This window comes from Macaca mulatta, chromosome 5, assembly GCF_049350105.2.
Source record: "Macaca mulatta isolate MMU2019108-1 chromosome 5, T2T-MMU8v2.0, whole genome shotgun sequence".
Lineage (NCBI taxonomy): Eukaryota > Metazoa > Chordata > Mammalia > Primates > Cercopithecidae > Macaca > Macaca mulatta.
In genome coordinates, this window is record NC_133410.1 from 159,992,811 (window position 1) to 160,013,799 (window position 20,989).

The 20,989-nt window shown below is 41.8% G+C and overlaps 1 protein-coding gene and 1 long non-coding RNA gene across 3 annotated transcripts in view; one reads left to right on the forward strand and one right to left on the reverse strand.

Moving 5' to 3' along the window:
* Nucleotides 1-1,639: 1,639 nt before the first annotated feature.
* LOC144340853 (uncharacterized) lies at nucleotides 1,640-8,968 on the reverse strand. Its single transcript, XR_013417327.1, has 2 exons — nucleotides 7,350-8,968; nucleotides 1,640-1,837 (listed from the first exon to the last, which is right to left on the reverse strand). It is a non-coding gene; the product is annotated as an uncharacterized LOC144340853 (long non-coding RNA).
* A 96-nt stretch (nucleotides 8,969-9,064) lies between these two features.
* The window catches only part of FHIP1A (FHF complex subunit HOOK interacting protein 1A), a 265,000-nt gene continuing 253,075 nt past the window's right edge, over nucleotides 9,065-20,989 (forward strand). For both annotated transcript variants that reach the window (XM_015139343.3, XM_078002365.1), the window contains exon 1: nucleotides 9,065-9,467. The gene's annotated coding sequence lies outside the window, so the exon portion shown is untranslated. The remainder of the gene's footprint in view (nucleotides 9,468-20,989) is intronic.

Below are 20,989 nucleotides of genomic sequence, written 5' to 3' on the forward strand. Positions count from 1 at the left end.
TATTTTTGGACCACATAGATAATATTAATTTTGGCTCCAAATTAGGTGTGGGGTTAGTGATTTTCAGGGGAAACTTTTTTAAAAAAATCATTCCACCCAGAGCCAAGGCTCAAAAAAGCACATATCTTCACTGTCTTCCTCCATGGATTCCATTGCCACCCCCCTTCTCCTAGTGTCTTCCTCGAAAGGTTTGTCTCCTGTCCCTTCATTTATAACCCATTGTAACCCAGGTTGTAGGCCACCAGGGATCAGTGGATAATTTCCAGACAAGTGCCAGCTCTGGCACTCTTTTATTCTACTTTCCTTTAAAAAAAAGGGACAGATATTTCATATACTGTAAAAGTCATCTTTTTAAAAGTATGCATTGAGAGGTTTTAGTATATTTACATGTAGAACCATCAATACTATCTAATTCCAGAGCATTTTCATGACACCAGAAAGAAATCTGTATCCATTAGCAGTCATGCCCCATTCCCCTCTCTAACTCCCCAAGCCTCTTTCTGCCTGTACGAATTTGTCTATTTTGATTCTGGACGTTTCATATAAATGGAACCATACAATAATATCTTCCATACCTGGCTTCTTCTATGTAACATACTATTTTCAAGCTTCATCAATATTGCAGTGTATATCCTATTAATATTTCATTTTTTTTTTTGAAATGGAGTCTTGCTCTGTCAACCAAGATGGAGTATAGCGATGCGATCTTGGCTCACTGCAACCTTTGCTTCCCGGGTTTAAGCAATTCTCCTGCCTCAGTCTCCCAAATAGCTGGGATTACAGGGACCCACCACAACACCTGGCTAATTTTTGTATTTTTAGTAGAGATGTCATTTCACCATGTTGGCCAGGATGGTTGTGAACTCCTGACCTCAAGTGATCCACCTGCCTTGGCCTCCCAAAGTGCTAGATTACAGGTGTGAGCCACGGCACCTGGCCACTTCATTCCTTTTTATGGCCAAATAATATTCCATTATATGGATATACCACATTTTGTTTAATCATTCATCAGTTGTTGGACATCTGGATTATTTTCACCCTTTAGATATTATGGCTAATGCTGCTATGAATATTTATGTGCAAGTTTTTGTGTGGACATATGTTTTGTCTTGCATATATGCCTATGAGTGCAATTGCTGGGTCATATAGTAACTCTATGTTTAATCATTTCAGGAACTATTAGACAGTTTTCCAAAGTAGCTATACCATTTTAATTTCCCACTTCTTATTGTTTTTTAGTACTTAAGTAATTCTACTTTCTTGCCATGCATTTTAAAAGATTAAAAAAAAAACCCCTTCTCTCTGTCACCAAACAACCATCAATTACATGGGTCTATTCAGCTTATGAAAATAAGCTGAGCTGTACACTTATAAGTAGTAATGGATAACTAATTCATGGAATATTTACCCAATGAAATATTATATGCAGCAATAATAAACTAGCAATAAGCATATCAACAATATGGATGAATCTAACAAACAAGCACCAGAGAGACGGATACAAAAGAGTATCTATTCTATTATTCTAGTTATATAAAGTACTAAAATAGACAAAACAAATCTATGCAGTTAGAAGTCAGGATTAACCTTGAGGGGAAATAGTGATTGGAAGCGGACACAAGAAAGCTTCCAGATTCCATTTTCTGGGTGCTGGTTACATGAGTTTATTCAGTTTGTGGAAATAAACTGAACTATATACTTACAATATGTGTACTTGTCTTTATGTGCATTAAAAGTTTCAAACAGTTAGAAGAAAAATGTATTCAACTTTGGGTATGTAGTATCCAGAGTTTTCCCCGCATCTTATTGCTTGATGATTCCTATGATACAAATTGCTCTAGAAAAATAGAAAAAATAGGTAAAGTGTTCAACATAATTTATAAGGCCAATATAATGTTGATACCTAGTCACATAAAGAAAAAAGGCCTATTTTACTTATGAACATAGATGCAAAATAATTCCAAGTAAAATGTTAGGTAACAGAGTCTAATACCCTACTAAAAATATATTATACTTAAATAAGGTTAATACAAACAATGTAAATTTGGTTCAACGTAGGAAGATCTACAATAAAAATCATCACATCAAGGGATATAAATAGGAAAAATAATCACATGATCATCTCAGACACAGAAAAATAATTTTATAAAGTTTAATACTAGTTCATGATTTAAAAATCTCTTAGAAATTTCACAGGAAAATAAAGGAAGGTTTTCAATCTAACAGAGGACATCAACTAAAAATCTACAGCAAACATTATATTTAACAGAAACTTTAGTGTGGTGCTCTCCTGTAATCTCAGCTACCTTGGAAGCTGAGGTGGGAGGATTGCTTGAGGCCAGTTAGAGGCTGTAGTGAGCTATGATTGCACCTAAGAAGAATAGCCACTACACCTAGCCTGGGCAACACAGCCAGAATCCGTCCCTAAAAAAAAATTTAAAAACAAAACCAAAAACTTCAGATGCTGTATTATTTGAATGTGTTTGCTATACTTAAAAGAAACTGAAATAACAGTAGTATAAACACATAAGGATTTTTTTTTTTTAATCTCAGAGCAGGAAGTTTAGAGGTGGGCAGTACAGCTATGTTCTGGAGGCCCCTTCTGGCTTTCTGCACCATCATCCTGTACATTTAACTTGTGCTTTAATCATCTCAAGATGGCTTCTGCTTCTCCAGGTAACCAATGTCCAGGCAGGAAGAAGTGAATGGAAAGAAGGGCAAAGATTCATGGAACCAAGCCAGCTGGGCTTTCTGACAGTACATGCAAGAACATTCTCTTAAATTCCATTGGCTTGGACTGTGTCATATAACTACCTGCAGTTGCAAAGGTGGTTGCATTTTGCTGCTATAAAAAAGGAGGGGGGGTGGCGTTCTGGTAGAAAGATAAAAATAGAGACTTGAAATTGAATAGGTAACTAGTAGTGTCTGCCTTGTATTCCCTTTAGGTTTGATAACAACACAATGATCCCCACTGACATGGTTTGGCTCTGTGTCCTCACCCAAATCTCATCTCGAATTGTAGTCCCCATGTATCAAAGGAGGGACCTGGTGGGAGGTGACTGGATCACGGGGGTGGTTTCACCCATGCTATTTTCCTGGTAGTGAGTGAGTTCTCACATTATCTGATGGTTTAAAAATGTTTGGCAGCTCCCTGCTCACACTCTCATTCTCCTGCTGCCTTGTGAAGAAGGTGCTTGCTTCCCCTTCACCTTCTACCATGATTGTAAGTTTCCTGAAGCTTCCTCAGCCATGTGGAACTGCAAGTCAGTTAAACGTCTTTCCTTTATAAATCACCCAGTCTCAGGTAGTATCTTTATAGCAGTGTGAGAACGGACTAATACACCCACTACGACCACCACCTTGCAAAATAGTACTTGATGTCTTCGCCATTGAAAACAGACAAAAATAAATGTAACATATAGCTCTGTCAAGAGTTCTGCTACAAACTGCGGAAAACATATGCAGCTGATTCAAAAGAAAATAACTTATTATAATATTAAGTAGCTTATATAAAGTTGTTCACAGAGGTTATGTAAACTTGACGGCCCTATAACTGGGAACAACACCCAATCATATTACAGATCTACTCCAGTGGACATGCCATTATTACCACTATTTGGCAAAAACACTGCAGCATGTACTGCCAATTCCACCAGACTGAGCACTGGGTACTATTGTGGGAATCTCTGCCACTACCCTCTCTGGTAATGTATTTTTATTAATTGTACTTGTTAGAAAAAAGAATTTCTTGACAGCATGATTACTATTATAACAGAATACACACTGTTCACTTTTGAGCTCTTTTCTAAAGAGGAACAACTACAGAAGATAATTTAAATTTAGATTTAATCTGACTACAAATGATAATGTCTTCATGTACTTTTCATTTTCAATTCCAACGTATCTGGGACAACTTCCCTATGTTGCATTTTAGCTTCTGTTTTTCTTAAATACAGATGATGCACTTTGTCTACTTTCTCATAGGAGTGTTAAGATCTATAGTCCTATGAACTCTGTGAAATAAGAATTTGTGTATGTATGCATGTGTGTGTGAATGATGAAATACTTCTCTCCTTTGTTCATGTAATCCTGAATATCTAGTATTTAACATGTTTAACAATTTGAGAAATATGTAATTTCAAATATAATTACATTTTAAAGTGGAAATAAAGGTGGTAAGGAAAAGAGGGAGGAGCCTTTTCTGGCTTCTACAATAAAGAAATATAATTTCATTGCTTTAAAGTACTATAATAACAGAACTGAAGAGTATAAAAAATGAATAAAGTGGGGCCAGGTATGGTGGCTCATGCCTGTAATCCCAGCACTTTGGGAGGCTGAGGCAGGCGGATCACAAGGTCAGCAGTTTAAGACCATCCTGGTCAACGTGGTGAAACCCCATCTCAACTAAAAATACAAAAATTAGCTGGGCATGATGGCGGATGCCTGCAATCCCAGCTACTCAGGAGGCTGAGGCAGGAGAATCGCTTGAAACTGGAAGGTGGAAGTTGTGGTGAGCTGAGATCGCACCACTGCACTCTAGCCTGAGCGAAAGAGTGAAACTTCATCTCAAACAAAACAAAACAAAAGAGAAAGAATAAAATGAAATAAATTTAAAAAAAACCACGATTTAGAAAAGGTTATCATGTTGCTAATATATGCATTTACAACCAATATGCTTATTTTTAACTTTTGCTTAATTAATTATTGTAACTTCTAAAGCAGTAGGTTCAAATCAATTGCTGTTTAACTGGATGACGCTGTTAAAAAACGCATTGCTCCAAATCGGAATTCTTACATGTTGTCAGTGGGAGCATAAATTGGTATAACCACTTTGGAAAACCGTTTGGCAGTATCAACTAAATCTCATTGTATATACAACCTATCATCCAACAATTCCACTCCTAAGAGAAAGTGATACCTTCCTATGGTAGAAAACTTGGAAGTAGAGAAAAGCACAGAGAATAAAAATAAACTGTCATCCTAGTATTGAGGTAATCATCATTATTATTATTATGATTTTTTTTGAGATGGAGTTTCACTCTTATTGCCCAGGCTGGAGTACAATGGTGCGATCTTGGCTCACTGCGACCTCCGCCTCCCGGGTTCAAGTGATTCTCTTGCTTCAGACTCCCAAGTAGCTGGGATTACAGGTGCCCGCCACGAAGCCTAATTGTACTTTTAGTAGAGATGGGGTTTCACCATGTTGGTCAGGCTGGTCTCGAACTCCTGATCTCAGATGATCCACCCGCCTCAGCCTCCCAAAGTGCTGGGATTACAGGTGTGAGCTACCATGCCTGGCTGATATAATCATTATTAATGTTTGTGAAGAGAATCTTACTTTACACACTTACTTTTATACTAGGCTCACTTTATACAATAATATATTATAATTTCCATGTAATAGATATTTTTCAACTTCTTTTTTCTTTTTAGAAGAGACAGGGTCTCACTCTGTTGCTCAGGTTGGTGTGCAGTGGCACTCAAAGCTCACTGCAACCTCGACCTCCTGGGCTCAACTGATCCTTCTGCCTTGGCCTCTTAAGCAGTTGAGACTATAGGCCCGTACCAGCACGTTTGGTTATCCTTTGTTTTTATTTATTTTAATTTATAAAGAAAAGAGTTTTAATTGGCTTACAGTTCTGCAAGCTGTACAAGCATGGCTCCAGCATCTGCTTCTGGGTGAGGGTCTCGGGAAGCTTCCACGTGAGCTACCATGCCCGTCTTCACGGTGGAAGACAAAGAGAGAGCAGGCAGTGTCACATGGCAAGAGTGGGAGAAAGAGACAGCCCCTTTACCTTTAGTAAGACTTATTTCCTCAAAAGAATGAGTCTGTTTCACTCCCAGAGGACATAATGGATATGAATGAAATTCATATTTGTAGAGAGGGAACTAACATTCTTAAGTGCCTATCATGTATTAGGCATTGTGTTAGACACTTCGCTATGCTAATTTATATCATCCTATAACGACCTTAACAAAGTAGGTATTATTTTCTTCATTTTATAAGTTGAAGAAATTGAAGATCATTCAAATTATGTGCCTTTCCTTTCCTGCCTTGATTTTACTTTAACCTGCTCCTTTTGAAGTCTTCTCCAACTTTGTTATAGCAGCTCCATCCTTACACTGCCCAGGTCAAAAGCCTCAGAGTCCTCCTTATCTCCTTTCCTTCATACCCCACATTCAATTTGAGGAAACCATCAGCTTATCATCTCCACTACTATTTCTCTGGTCCACATCTCTATCTTCTTGCCCCTCGATTATTATTATCTTTTTTTGAGATGGAGTCTTGTTCTGTTGCCCTGGAGTGCAGTGGTGCGATCTTGGCTCACTGCAGCCTCCACTCACTGTAACCTCCGTCTCCCGAGTTCAAGCCATTCTCCTGCCTTAGCCTCCTGAGTAGCTGGAACTACAGGCGCGTGCCACCACACCCAGCTACTTTTTTGTATTTTTAGTAGAGACGGGGTTTCACCATGTTAGCCAGGATGATCTTGATCTCCTTACCTCATGATCTGCCCATCTCGGCCTCCCAAAGTGCTGGAATTACAGGCATGAGCGACCGCACCCTGCTGACCCTAGATTACTTTAGTAGCCTCTTAACCAGTCTCTGTGCTTCTACCCTTACATCCTACTGTGTATTCTTAACCCAGCAGTCAAAGTGATCCAATCACAATGTCAGAAAATGTCACTTTTCTACACAAAATCCTCCAATGGCTCCAACCAACTCACTCAGAGTAAAAGCCGTACCTGATCTGCATCACCCCCACCTTTCACTTCTCTGACTTCATCTTCTCCATTCTTTCATGGCACCTTCTGGCCTGCCTCAGGGCCTTTGCATTTGCTATGCTTTCTGCCTGGGAAGTTGTTTGCTCAGATATCCCTATCTTCCCTCAAGTCTTTCCTCAAATGTTACCTCCTCCAGAAGCTTTCCTTGATCACCACCCACCTCTGAACATAGCACCCCTCATACTTTTTATGTACCTTCTCTGCTTAATTTTTATCCACAGCATTTCTTTCTTTCTTTCTTTCTTTCAAGACAGGGTCTCACTCTGTCGCCCAGGCCAGAGTGCAGTGGACTCAAGCAATCCTCCCACCTCAGCCTCCTGGATAGCTAGGACTACAAGTGCATGCCACCACGCCTGGCTAATTTTTAAACTTTTTGTAGATAGGGGGTCTTGCTATGTTGCCCAGGCTGGGTCTCCAACTTCTGGCCTCAACAGATCCTCCTCCTTTGGCCTCCCAAGCTGCTGGGATTACAGGCATGAGACAACACTCCTGGCCTCTCCATAACATTTCTAGTAATACAGCAGTCCATATATTGTCCTTATACATTTACCATCTGTCTTTCCCACCTGGAAGAGGTAAGCTCCACGAGGGCTGGAATTGTTGTTTGTGCTCTCTGCAGTGTCCTTAACCCCTAAATGCGTGCCTAGCACGCAAAAGGCACTCAGTATATATTTGTTGAGTAAATGAATGCTTCCCCCACATTCCAACTGTTACAGCAGGCCAAGGGGACCTGTTGTGCAGAACCTCACAGCTTTCAACTCTGAGCTCTGTCTTCCTTGTTCTTTCCCAGCTTTTACTTAGGAGCCACTTCTTGACGGCGCTTGTCACAGGTGAAAGGCTGGTGAATCTGGAGAGATACTTGTGGCAAGTACCTGGCGTTCCTGCTGTCATCCACAAGCGCAGTAGTGGTGGTAGACAGCTAGAGAAGAAAGTGTAAAGTTTGCATCCTCCAATTATCACGGTTGCAAGACAGAACTTGAAACTAGATACACCTGATTCTGGTTATCTCTGGATGCCATTCACCGAGAATGAAGGGAAGAAGATACTTCCTCCAACGTAGAATCTCATGAGGCGCCAGCAGGCTGCTGCTGCGGTGGAAAACTGCCACATCCGCCTTTGCAAACTGGTGTGGCCCCAGCTGCTTGGACTGAGGCTCACCGCAGGTTTCAGCCACTTCAACCGCAGGGCTATGAACATGCCAAGAGACCCATTAACCAAGTTTCTCATTCCTCCTCCGGGATTTAAAGTCCTGAAAGCAGAACCTTCACTTCGCCACCCAGGCATGCAAGAGGCGTGGGAGACGGAGAAATGGGGAAGCGAGGTGGCGCTGCCCAGCTTGGCAATGGCACAGCTGTGGTCTCTGATGCAAAGGCAGGCGGCCGCGCAGGGCCAGGCCCGGGTGGGAAAACTGGGCTCTGGGAAGGATGTCGGGGCATCCGGCAGTGCCCAAAGCCACCATCTCAAGCGTGGTAGTGGAGAAATGGATGCTGCACCTGCTCTCTCATCTTGCGGGGAATCGTGATTTGGGGAAGTTTCACCTTTGTTGTAGAACTACCCACATTAGAGCCTTCACTTCTTGGGAAGGGGTTGGCGGGAGTTGCCAGTGAACGTGTGACACACACACGCACCACATACTCCCCAAATCCACAAACGACTCCAGTAACGCTATAGTTACCCTTAAAAAGCAAAACAGAACAAATCAGCAGGCCCCCTCCCTCCATCCTGGCACTTCATTAACGTCGGCCAAGGCCACATTTCCCCTGTCCACTGCAGGGGGTCTGTCAGGAGAACAACCGGCGAACGTTTGCCTCACTTCACTCAGCTCTCTTGGGACGGTGTCAGCATTTTAGAGTTCACACCTCAAGGAAGGAGTCAGCAAAGAAAAGCAGAGCTGGGCCGGGGCGCCGGTGGCCGCCGTCAAACCTTTGGGAAGCGAGGAATCGGAAACGCCCGTGACGTGCGGCGTTGTCCGACTCCTTCCACTCGGCAGAGCCGGAGAGACAAGCCTTTGGCGGGACGGTGAACAACTGTGCTGTGTACGGCGGTGTGCGTGCGCGAGTAAAGGGTGTGTAGCCCCGGCCAAACGCTAGCCCCCAAGGGCGCGAGTGCTCCACTGCGCCCAGCTCAAGTTTCGGTGGAAACTTTCTCTCAGAGGCTCCTCCTCCTTCACCTTGGAAACCGGCGAAGGCCGTGCGGCGCGGCGCTGCCTGAGTCCCCGGCGCACCTGGCGGCGGCGTGGCCCAGCGGCAGGGGCGGGGCCGGCGGCGGCGGGGGCGGGGCCGGGGCTCTCTCCCCAAGGCCTCCCGGCAGGTTGGGCCCCACCCCGGCCCCTGCACCGCCCCGGCCCCCGCCCCCGCCCCTCCCGCGCTCACTAGGGAGAGGCGTTGGGGAGCTCATGACCCACGCGGCTCAGCCAGTGGCTGACGCACCCTCGAAAAGTTGCGCTCCGACCTTCTCACGACCTACATTCTTCCCGGGCACTCTTGAGTTTGAGCTGGGCCCAGAGGACGTGGGCCAAGACTTTCCTGCGGCGGCCGCCCCCGGGGCGAGGAGCCGGCCCCGCTTTCCTCACGGGGTCCAGCGCAGGCGTCCCCGGGACCGCAGCGCAAACTTTCTGGACTGTCTGAGGACACTTGTCCAGCGAGCGCCACTGCTCGGGGAGGAGGAGCCACGGTCGGGGACAGGTAGGTGCTGTGATGGCCGGAGATTTGCGCTTGAGGGATTCTTTTATTTTAGGGGGTTAAAGGAGGAGGGAGACTCGAAATGTCCCTTCTCTGCATCCGCCAGCTGGGCAGGGGGAGCAGGCATTGGGCTGGGGGGAGGCTGGGGACGTTCCAAACGGGGTCGCTGCGTCGGGCCGGGGCGCCAGGGGGAGGAGGTGACTCCCAGGGTTTCGGGCTCCGGGACGGGGCGTTACGCGGTGACTGACCCTCGGATAGAGAGAGCCTGCTTGTTTTGACGAAGGAAGATGTCATCAGGGCCCTCCATCCCATTCATTGGTCCCTGGGTCCTCTGGGAGGTACAGGCAAAGGCAAAGAGATGTGCAGTTCAGGTTTCCCTTGTAAATCACCTTGCTTGCATAGGAGACAGAGGCGGTGCCCCTCTGAGGGTTGCAGCCCTTTCCTGGTGTAAGGACTTACTTGTTGGGTAGCTGTTGCTCAATTTCGTAAATTCTCTGATGAAACTCCGTTCAAGTCGTGGTTGTTATTGATAGTGTGTGTGTGTTTGTGTTTCCTCTGGCTCAACAAAGGTCCCTTGTTAACTCCACTTCTGCTAGGGAATGGGAGGAACTACCTGCTGTCTTATTTCAGGCCTGGTTAGAGCGAGGTGTTGGTGCAGGGGGCGGTAACCTTGTTGGCTTGGGACTTTGGGAATCATATGAGCAGGTCTGGTGAATTAGCCCAGTTCTGTCCCAGCCTCCTGGACCCACCCGTTCACAGCAGATCCAGCTTCCGCTGTTCAGCAGATGCTACAGCCCCAGCCATCCAGGGACAGGGAAACCCTCCTGAAGGGAAAGAGCCAAATATTGAGAAGGTGAGACAGCTCTCAGGAGGAGGAGGAGTAAACAGTGCCTACTAGTTGTTGCTTCCCTATAGATAGGGCTCGCTCCCTTGGCTTCTCTGGAAGGGCTGTGCTATCAGATTCATCTCATTAGGAAGTCAGCTGCTCCCTGCTAATAGCCATAGCAGCCCTGATGAAATTATATAGGTCATTGAAAAATAATTCCTGGTTAATCACCTTTATCCTGTTGATTAATGAGAGGAAAGATTTCCTCTCCTTAATGTACCATGCCTGCTTGTCAGGGTCACCTGCCTGACCTCAAGTTCACTTGTACACCTGGCACTAGGCAGGATGCTGTCCCCGAAGCTGTCCACATGTAGTGAACCACAGCTGAAGTCCACATTTGGAGAACTTCAAAGGTCTTCTTTGGACAGAAATCGAACAGGAGATTTAGTCCACAAATTCACTCTGTAATGCAGCATACTTGTTGGCTTTAGGTAACTTTTCTCATAATTAAAGGTTGATACCTTTTTAGCTTCAGTTAATCCCTTTCCGCAGAGCTCATAGAATTATGTCCTTGCCTGTCTTGAAATAAATTAAGTTTAGAGTCCTATTTATCATTTGTCCTCTAGGACAAGGAACAGGATTAAACTGTGTGGGGTGGCTGGAAAGGGTCAGAGAAACTGGACATCACTGAAGTGGATTCAGAGAGTGATTGAGAGTGGTCTAAAAATTTAGGTCCAACTGCCCAGCTACCTTTTTTCTTGGCTCTCATGTAGAGACTTTATGTAGAACTTTTAATGGAGGACTTGAAGACTAGAAATAAAAGGAGTGTTTTATTTTTACAGAGTCAGAGTAATGCATTGCTGGACAGTTCTGTACTCTGCCTCCCAAGATTGGGTCAAAATACTTTCTTTGCTAAGTTCTTTCTTTAATAGGAACTTGATAGATAATGAGTGCAAACAAGAAGCAGATGTACAAATATGTTGTGTAGAGATATGGAGGTAAAATGAGAAAAAACAAGAATTGCTTCTGAGGAGTGAAATTTTCTTTCTTTCTTTCTTTCTTTCTTTCTTTCTTTCTTTCTTTCTTTCTTTCTTTCTTTCTTTCTTTCCTTCTTTCCTTCTTTCCTTCTTTCCTTCTTTCCTTCTTTCTTTCCTTCTTTCCTTCTTTCCTTCTTTCCTTCTTTCCTTCTTTCCTTCTTTTCTTTCTTTCTTTCTTTCTTTCTTTCTTTCTTTCTTTCTTTCTTTCTTCCTTTCTTCCTTTCTTCCTTTCTTCCTTTCTTCCTTTCTTCCTTTCTTCCTTTCTTGTTAGGGTCTCTCTCTGGCCCAGGCTAGAGTTCAGTGGCATGGTCTCGGCTCCCTGCAGCCTCGATATCCTGGGCTCAAGCAATCCTCCCACCGTAGCCTCCTGAGTAGCTGGGACCACAGGTTCATGCCACCACACTCTGTTAACTTTTTGTATTTTTCATACAGACAGGGTTTACCATGTTGCCCAGGCTGCCCTTGAGCTCCTGGACTCAAGCAATCCACCTGCCTTGGTCTCCCAAAGTGCTGGGATTACAGGTGTGAGCCACCACGCCTGGCCTCTTGTATTACTTTCATAAAGAAAATTTAATAAGAAACCTCATTTCTCCCTGCAAATATAAAGCAAAATTGCCTTATTTAATCTGTTTAGACACTTGATCTTTATTCTGTGTACATTTGTCTCCTAGGATGATACATAGGCCCATTGAAGATCTGGATCAGATTCTGCCGTTGAAACACAATTTAGATCTACTTCATCCTTATTTTTAGCAACTTCCAACCCTTGATTTTTAGCCCAGGTAGGGCAACAGTGCTCAATAGTGACAAGAAACTCCGGGGACTTCATTTATAGGGATCTCTTAATGAAGACGATTACAGAAGCGAACAGTTCTGTAGTGCTTTATGTTTCACAAAGTGCTTTCATGTACCATGTTTGTGCCTTGTGATTTAACCATTTTGTAGTAGATGCCATTGTATTTAGATTACATGGTAGGAAAGCAGATGAGGCTCAGAGATAATAAGGGACTTTTTTGAGATGGAGTTTCGCTCTTGTTGCCCAGGCTGGAGTGCAATGGCGTGATCTCAGCTCATTGCAACCTCTGCCTCCCAGTTCAAGTGATTCTCCTACCTCAGTCTCCTGAGTAGCTGATATTACAGGTACCCACCACCATGCCCAGCTAATTTTTGTATTTTTTTTAGTAGAGATGGGATTTCACCATGTTGGCCAGGCTGGTCTCGAACTTCTGACTTTCGGTGATCCGCCTGCCTCGGCCTCCCAAAGTGTTGGGGTTACAGGCATGAGCCACTGCGTCTGGCCTCTATCTAGTTTTTACAGTGTTTGAACAGGTTACTGGACTATAGATTCAAAAGTATTTTTATCTAATTCCTTAAATTTCAATTTTGAAAATGTTTCAAATGGTTTTAGAGTCTGCAGAATCTGTACCTTTTTGTTGTTAATTCTGTAATTACTTTTACTTAGAAATAGAGATGTGCGGTTTGCCTGCAACTGTTTAGAAGCTGGCATACTTGCCCAGTTGACTTTGATAAATACTGGAATTTGGGCTCAAGTTTTATTCTCAGAAGACATTACTAAGAAGAGATGCTAAGGGGAGTTTTCCGGTATCTATGTGTTTTGCTTAATTTTGAAGTTCTGAGAGTGAGGATACTATTGCCTTCTAAAAGAGAGGTAGAGACAAATGGTATTTTAGGGCTGTTATCGAAAGTTAACACATTTAAGTTTATCGTTTTCTTTATAAATATGATTTTCTCCTACTTCCTTTCCAATTATATCACTAACTTAAATGAGACTTAATTTTCTTATTACATACATATTATTCAAATTCTAAACAATATGGAAATATATAATGTTAAAAGTTAAAGTACACTGTAATCTTATATTCTGGAGAAACTGCTGTAAATAGATATATTTCCCTTCATTTTTTCCTCTATTTAAAAATACATTTATTATTAACATGGTTGTTTGTAACTACTAGGGTAATCCTATGCAACTTTCAACTTGGTTTTTATTTTTAACTTGATAATATACCTTGAAAATGTTTTTATGACTATACATGCAGATCATTCTTCCTTTTTTTTTTCTTTTTTTTTTTCTTTTTTCTTTTTTTTTTTACTGGCTGTATAGTAATGCATTGAATAGATATAACATAGTTTTTTTGTGTTTTTTTTTTTTTGAGATGGAGTCTTGCTCTGTCACCCAGGCTGGAGTGCAGTGGCGCAATGTCAGCTGACTGCAACCTCTGCCTCCCAGGTTCAAGTGATTCTCCTCCCTCAGCCTCCTGAGTAGCTGGGACTACAGGTGTGCATCACCATGCTTGGTATATTTTTAGGAGAGCCAGGGTTTGGCCAGGTTGGTCTCAAACTTCTGACCTCAGGTGATCCACCTGCCTTGGCCTCCCAAAGTTCTGGGATTACAGGCGTGAGCCACCACACCTGGCCCTGTAACATGGTTTATTTAAACAATTTCCCTCTGTTGGGAATTTGGGTTGTTTTCCATTTTTCTATATTAAGAACAGTGCTTCAGAGAACATCCTTGAGAGTGTATCATTGTACGCTTGTGTTTTCTGTAGGAAAGGTTTATGAGTCACTGTTATGAAAATGTTAAATTTCTTTAATTTACACTTCCCCTAGCAGTGTCCCTTCATTTTTAGTTATATGAACACACTCTTTCTTTCTGAATGCACGAGACTGAAGAGAGAAATTATTAATAGATGACCAGCCACTGAAATAAGAGGTCATAACTGCAAAAGGTGCTGAGCTTTTAGGTAGGGTTCACCTAATTTCCTCACATTTCAGGTTCTTTTGATATTAATGTTTTCCCCAAGAGAAGATAGTAATTGGTAACAGCTATAAAAATACTCTGCAGCTGTTGGTTGAGCTGCTAATTAGTTTTTATGGAGCATAGTGTTTTTTTTTTTTTTTTTTTTTAACATTTTCCTAAGAACATTATTCTAGGACATGCCATTAAGGAGTTCAGAAAATCCACTAGGTTTTGCAGAATGCAGGGTGTATTTTAGCTCTTCTCTTTAAATTGTTAAAGTTTACCTACGTTGAAATATTGGTCATGGGTCCATTTTGGGATCTTTTGACTTGTAGAAAGTGCTAGGAACTGATTTCCCTCTGTGTGTGGAAAATGTGAAATAAGATACTTTGGCTAAATTTCATGATTCAGGCTCATTGAGGTGGGAACATTTCAGGAATTCCTGTGGCAAAGTTTTTACTGACTAAAAGAGTTGATTAATATTTTTATTTAGTCCAAGCTTTTTTTCATAACCATTTCATTAGAGGAGTGTGTCTTATTCCTCAAAATGAGTATCTTCTATTTTGTTTGTGTTCGTGGAACTTTTATTTGGATTCCATTCATTTTGGGTTGATTTTCTTTATAATGTACTAGAATGAGTATAGAAAAATATGTTTGCAAATATAATTTCTATACACACATACACACATACCCCCTATATTTATATATGTATGTATATATTCTACACATTTGTATATTTATGTCTAAGTATATAGTGATATAAGGAATGTTTTAAAAGTATGATCTTCATCAGGTCATTTAATAGAAAACTTTGTACATCCTCAAAATAAGGATGATGTCTCCATATTTATTTTTTAGAAAAAATGTTTCTTGATTTTCTTGGTATAAAAATTTTTCTTAATAAAATAAGAATTTCTTAGGACATGGGAAACTTATAGTTTGTATATATTCATATTTTGATCTTTTCTGTGGGAAAATACGTGTCTAATGTATTATCCTTTTTTTTTTTTTGAAACAGGGTCTCACTCTGTCACCCAGGCTGGAGTGCACTAGTACAGTTTGGGCTCACTGCAGCCTCAACTTCCTAGGCTCCAGCGAATCTCCCACCTCAGCCTCCTGAGTATCTGGGACTACAGGTGCATGCCACCATGCCTGGCTATTTTTTGTATTTTTTTTTTGTAGAGACAAGGTTTTGGCATGTTGCTCAGGCTGGTTTTAAACTCCCAAGCCCAAGAGATCCCCATATCTTGGCCTCCCAAAGTGCTAGTGTTACCAGCGGAGGGTGTCCAGGTTCTTGGTGCTTTGAATAAAGAATTGGACTAAATGCACAAACAAAGCAAGGAAACAATCAAGCAACAAAAGCAGAGATTTATTGAAAACGAAAGCACACTTCACAGGGTGGAGCAGGCCGGAGCAAGCAGCTCACGGGCCTGGTTTCAGAATTTTCTGGGGTTTCAGTGCCTTCTAGAGGATTCCCATTGGTTACTTGGTGTACACCCTATGTAAATGAAGTAGGGGCCCACGATCTGTCTGATTGGTTGCAGAAAGCGACCAAGCACCAAGCAGAGGCTAAAGAGAAGTCACAAAGTTACACCCTATGCAAACATCTGATTGGTTGTGGAAAGTGACCAATCAGGGGCTGAAGTTACAAAATTGTATTTCTATGCAAATGAAGACTTGGCTTGTGACGAGCCTCATTGGTTTCCAGAGGGGACCAATCGGAGGTACTTTCAGATTTTTATCTGCCATGCCGAACAAGGAGATGGGGGTTGCAAAGGGAATAGCCTCTGGTCCTTTTGTTACTTGGGTGTGGAAAGTTGGGGTTTTCCTTTTGATTTAGTTCTAGGAAGTCAGCGTGAATCAGCCTTAGGTTCCCTGCCTCCAGACCCTGTTGTTCTGCCTCAGTAGGATTACAGGTATGAACCACCACACCTGACCATGTATTAGTCTTGATTATTGCTTATTTTCTAACACTAAGTCACTATTTGGTAAGTTGAAGTTTTAAATCTTTCTAATTTGTAGATACTACAAAACACTTGTACTTTTGGCTTATTTTAAGCAAGATGTAGTAGTTTAACTGCTTGTATAAAAATCTGCCAGGCCCAATGGCTCATGCCTGTAATCCTGGGCATTTTGGGAGGCAAAGGTAGGAAGATTGCTTGAGGCCAGAAATTTGACACCAGCCTGGGCAACAAGCGAGACCGGTCTTAACAACAACAACAACAAAAAATTAGGCGGCATGGTGTTGCACCCCAGGAGTCCCAGCAACTTGGGAGGCTGAAGCGGGAGGATTGCTTCAGCTCAGGAGTTTGAGGCTGCAGTGACATAGGATGATGTCACTGCATTCCAGCCTCGGTGACAGAGTAGGAACCTGTCTCTAAAAAAAAAAAAAAAAAAAAAAAAAAAAAAAAAAAAAGAGAAAACTCTGACAACAGGATATTCGTTGACTTTGATCTGTTTCAGGAAACACCAACTGACTTGATATTTACCTAGTGATTGTATTAAAAACTTAATGGTTAATGTTCATTTCTTATCAGCTTGATTAAGTTTGACCTCTGAATTTTCTCCTTATACTTCTGCACTGTGTTTAGGACCTTGCATGTCCTATTTGAAAAACACACCCTGGAGTTGCTATAGGTAGTAACAACCAGCTTGCAACAGTTGGAGACTTTTTTTTTGTTGTTGTCATTAAAGTAATTCTACCTCTTGATTATGTCTTAGGATTGGTTTCACAGAGAAGTGGTCATTCCTTCACAGTGAATCACAAAATGAGTAGGTTTGACAGGATTTCCTGACTCAGTCTGGCTAATTCAACCTCCTGTTCTGAGTTTCTGTCAACATCGGCATGCCAGGAGCAAACTCTTGACTTGGCCGTCTTGGCTATACAGATAATTCCTAAATCCATACCCTCATTGCTGACCTTTGGATCCTAGGCTTGCTTCTAACCAATTCCTGCTAGATAGGTCTATGTTTAGATCCTGACATCAAAGTAAACTATAGGGAGATGAGAGTAACTCTGCATCTTAATCGCCTACCAGAGCACCTTATACTGAATAGAATCCTATAAATGTTTGTTATTAATGATCTGCCTCTTATTATTATATGGCCAATTATAATATTTTTCATTTTGTTTCTGTTTCCAGTTTTTCTTGCTCTAATCTATTTTCATTCCATAGCCAATTGATTTTTCAAACTATAGCTGTGCTCATGTCACCTATCATGGTCCCTGTTGCCTGCTGGGTAATGATTCAACTCAAGGCATGATGGTTAATTAATTTTATGTATCAACTTGCCTGGGCCACAGGGTGTCCAGGTATTAGTTAAACATTCTGGGTATGTCTGTGAGAGGATTTCTGAATGAGATTAGCATTAGGATTGGTAGACTCAGTAAAGCAGACTGCCGTCCCCAATGTGGATGGACCTTATTCAGTCTATTGAAGGCTTCAATAGTACAAAAAGACTGAGTAAGGGAGAATTTTCTCTCCTGTCTCTCTCTCTCTGTTTGACTGTTTTCAACCTGGGACATCAGTCTCCTTCTGCCTTCAGATTCAGACTCAAACTATAACTTATGTTATTGTCTCTCCTGGGTCTCCAGCTTGCTGGCTGCAGATCTTGAGACTTCTTGGTCTCTATAAGTGCATAAACCACTTCCTTATAATAAGTCTCTTTATAACACACACATACATCTCCTACTGGTTCTGTTTCTCTGGAGAACCCTTGACTGATTCTCAGGGCATTTATGATCTGGTGCTCAGATCCTTTGCTTTGACTGCCATGCTGGTCTGTTCCTCATTCTTGAACATACCCTACCTCTTCCTTTTCCCCCATCTTTGTTGAGACCATTCCTTCCTCTTTCCAGTTATTTTAGTGATGTACATTCTTCCAAGCCTAGTTCAGAGCTGTGACCTCCATTAAATCATTCTTGGCGGTCTTTTCCTGTATCAGTTTCCTGGCACCTGAATCTCCATACTGAAATTTTACGAATTTAGTCATTTGCTGCCATCCAGTGTTATCCTTTATACATTTGTCATTCTTCCCAATTAGATCCTAAACTCCTTTAGGACTGGAACCTAACTCTGTATTTCCACATCCCTCCACTGTTCATGGTGTTGCCTTTCTTTCACTTAGTAGGCTGCCAGTGAGTGGTTACTAATATTTTAAAGCACTAAGATCAACCTAGGGAAGGAAAGGCAGATGAGGGGCTTGCATGCCTGCAGTGCCCCATCTTGAGCCCATGGCAGAAACGTCTAATTAATTCCCCACAGGACCCAGAGCTCTCTCAATGCAGTGCTCCAGTGAGGCCTTGCCAGTTGTTTGAGGTTGTTACTAGAAATGAAACTTTTATATCATCCTTGATCTAGAGACAACTTTTCTAAGAAAAAAATTGAGTCGTATTTAAAGTCCTTTTGAATTTGTCCTTTCCTGAGGGACTGATTTGCAACGATTTTTGCTGTCATCTGTTTTGCTTTGTCCCTTGTAGTTCCCTTTGTTCTGCCTCTGGCTAAGTCATTTTATATCTTTTTATATATTCTGTATAGCACATTTGGGTCAATAATTTTGAACAATGGTGAAGGAGATCAATATGGAAAATGAGATGTATGTTCCTAGGAAATTTGGATTTGTCAAGTTTTACACAAATTTCATATAAGCACAATGTGATTCTTCTTATTTTTCCTGCAATTGAATGTAATTTTTGAGGGACACCATTTGAAATCTGACCTCATTCTCCTCTTTGACTAGTCTTCTAAGCTCAAAGGATTGCAAACCCTCTGTAGTTTTCATCCCCCTTACTCTGCTCTCCTGCACTTGTCTTTTAACATATTTTAGTTTAGTTATGTCTTTTTAAAATTAAAAAAATTTTTTTCAATGGTTCCCTGGTTGGTTAGTGTCTTTTGTTTATTAACTCGTTCCCCACACAAGAATGTAAAGCTTTGTGATATTTGATAGTCTTGGCTATATATCCCAATACATAGACCAGTGCATGACATTCAATAAATATTTGCTGAATTGAGTTGGGGTTTGCTAACCTGGAACCTTTTCCTCCCCTGAATCTCTTTGCTAATTGAGGCTTCCTGTTGCATCCTCTGGGACCTCTCTTACTTTTTTTCTTATTGTTGCTGAAGACCCCTCTATCTAGACCTAGCTAGTTCCTTCAACCCATACAGCTATCTCCTTCCTAGGTCTGTGCCTTTGTAATAGCCACCAATAACAGAAGTGGCAGTTTCCTTGGCAGTTCATGGTTTGCAAAGCACTTTCACATATATGACCTCATCTGAGGTATTCTTGAATCTTGACAGTGATGGTACACTTTAGGGCTTGCCTTTTACCAAAGTACGCAAGTTAGCAAAATCTTGTTCTACTAGGGGATGCAACCATTTTTAACAGTGTTCCAGGCCTATTTTTTTCCTTGGCTGCACTGTTGTCAAATTATGTATGAGGGGTATGCTGCTTTGACAAAGTCTTCTGGCCCACTAGGAACATTCATTATATTCCTCAAAGAGTGCCTGTATGGTAATAAGATCCTCAACTAAGGTGACAAAAATGGGAAAGAAAAAAAAAAAGAAGCAGATGACCATTAACAAATACTTATGAGACATTAAAATATATGTATATATAGAGAGAGATAGAGTCTTGCTCCGTCGTCCAGGCTGGGGTGCAGTGGTGCAATCTCAGCCCACTACAGCCTCCGTCTCCTGGGTTCACAGGATTCTTGTGCCTCAGCCTCCTGAGTGGCTGGGACTACAGGCACAAGCCACCATGCCCAGCTAATTTTAATATTTCTTTTTAGTAGAGACGGGGTTTTGCCATGTTGGCCAGGCTGGTCTCAAACTCCTGGCCTCAAGTGATTCACCTGCCTCAGCCTCCCAAAGTGTTGGGATTACAGGCGTGAGCCACTGCGCCTGGCCTGAGACACTTTTCAATGGAGGTACTTCACTAGATCCTGAAAAACCTGTTGCCCTAAAGTTAATTTGATAGCAGAAGCTCCATGTAGACCTGCCCAGCTGGAATTGGAGATACAAGCATGGAATTGAGAAGGCTGATCTGAATGATGCTAATCGTGTAGAGATCAGAGCTGGTGGCTTTTAGGTTCTCTGCCAGTGAATCGCCATCACTGTCTTTCTAGCCCCTCTCTTTCTAAGCTATTAATATGAAGAGGGAATCATTTTCTTCCTAAAGGCCTTCTGTTCTTGCCTTCTAGCCATGGGAGTGATCAATAACTATTAGTGTCTAATGATGACACAAGAATATTCCTCTGAGCAATTGGAGAGCTGTAGGCGTGTCACCCATTGACAGGTGTTCACAAATCTCTTTTTGCTGTTTTGAAATATCACTGCCAGGGGAGTTGTATACAACTTGTTCTGACAGAGTGGTCTTAAATATTCATTCCTTTTACCCATTGCTTGAAGAGAAATGCCAGCATTTAGTCTTCAGGCTGCCAGTAGTAATTTTGGAGAAATTGTATTATAACTTTGTCAAGATACTGATTTTTGTATAGCTCATTTATTTATATATTAATATATTAATTTTACCATTTTTAATTATGGAAGAACACACACTTTGAGGTTAGTGGAAATTTAGGGGTTACATGGAAGTCTTTGATCAATTATGCTCTCAAGTTAAATTAGCAAGTGTTTAACATTGTGTGAGGCTATATGTGCCTACTGGAAAGAGAATGCAATTTGGGTGCAAATATGTTTCAAATTTCTGACCACCAATTGGTAAATATGTGACCTTGCACAAATTACTTTTCTTTGATGAACCTTAGCTTCCTCATCTATAAATAGAGATAATAATACCCATACAGGAAATTTCTATGAGGGTTAAATAAGATAACACATGCAAAATACTTAACATGGAAGTATTAATCAGTACATGGTAATTGCTACCTATGCACTGAGGC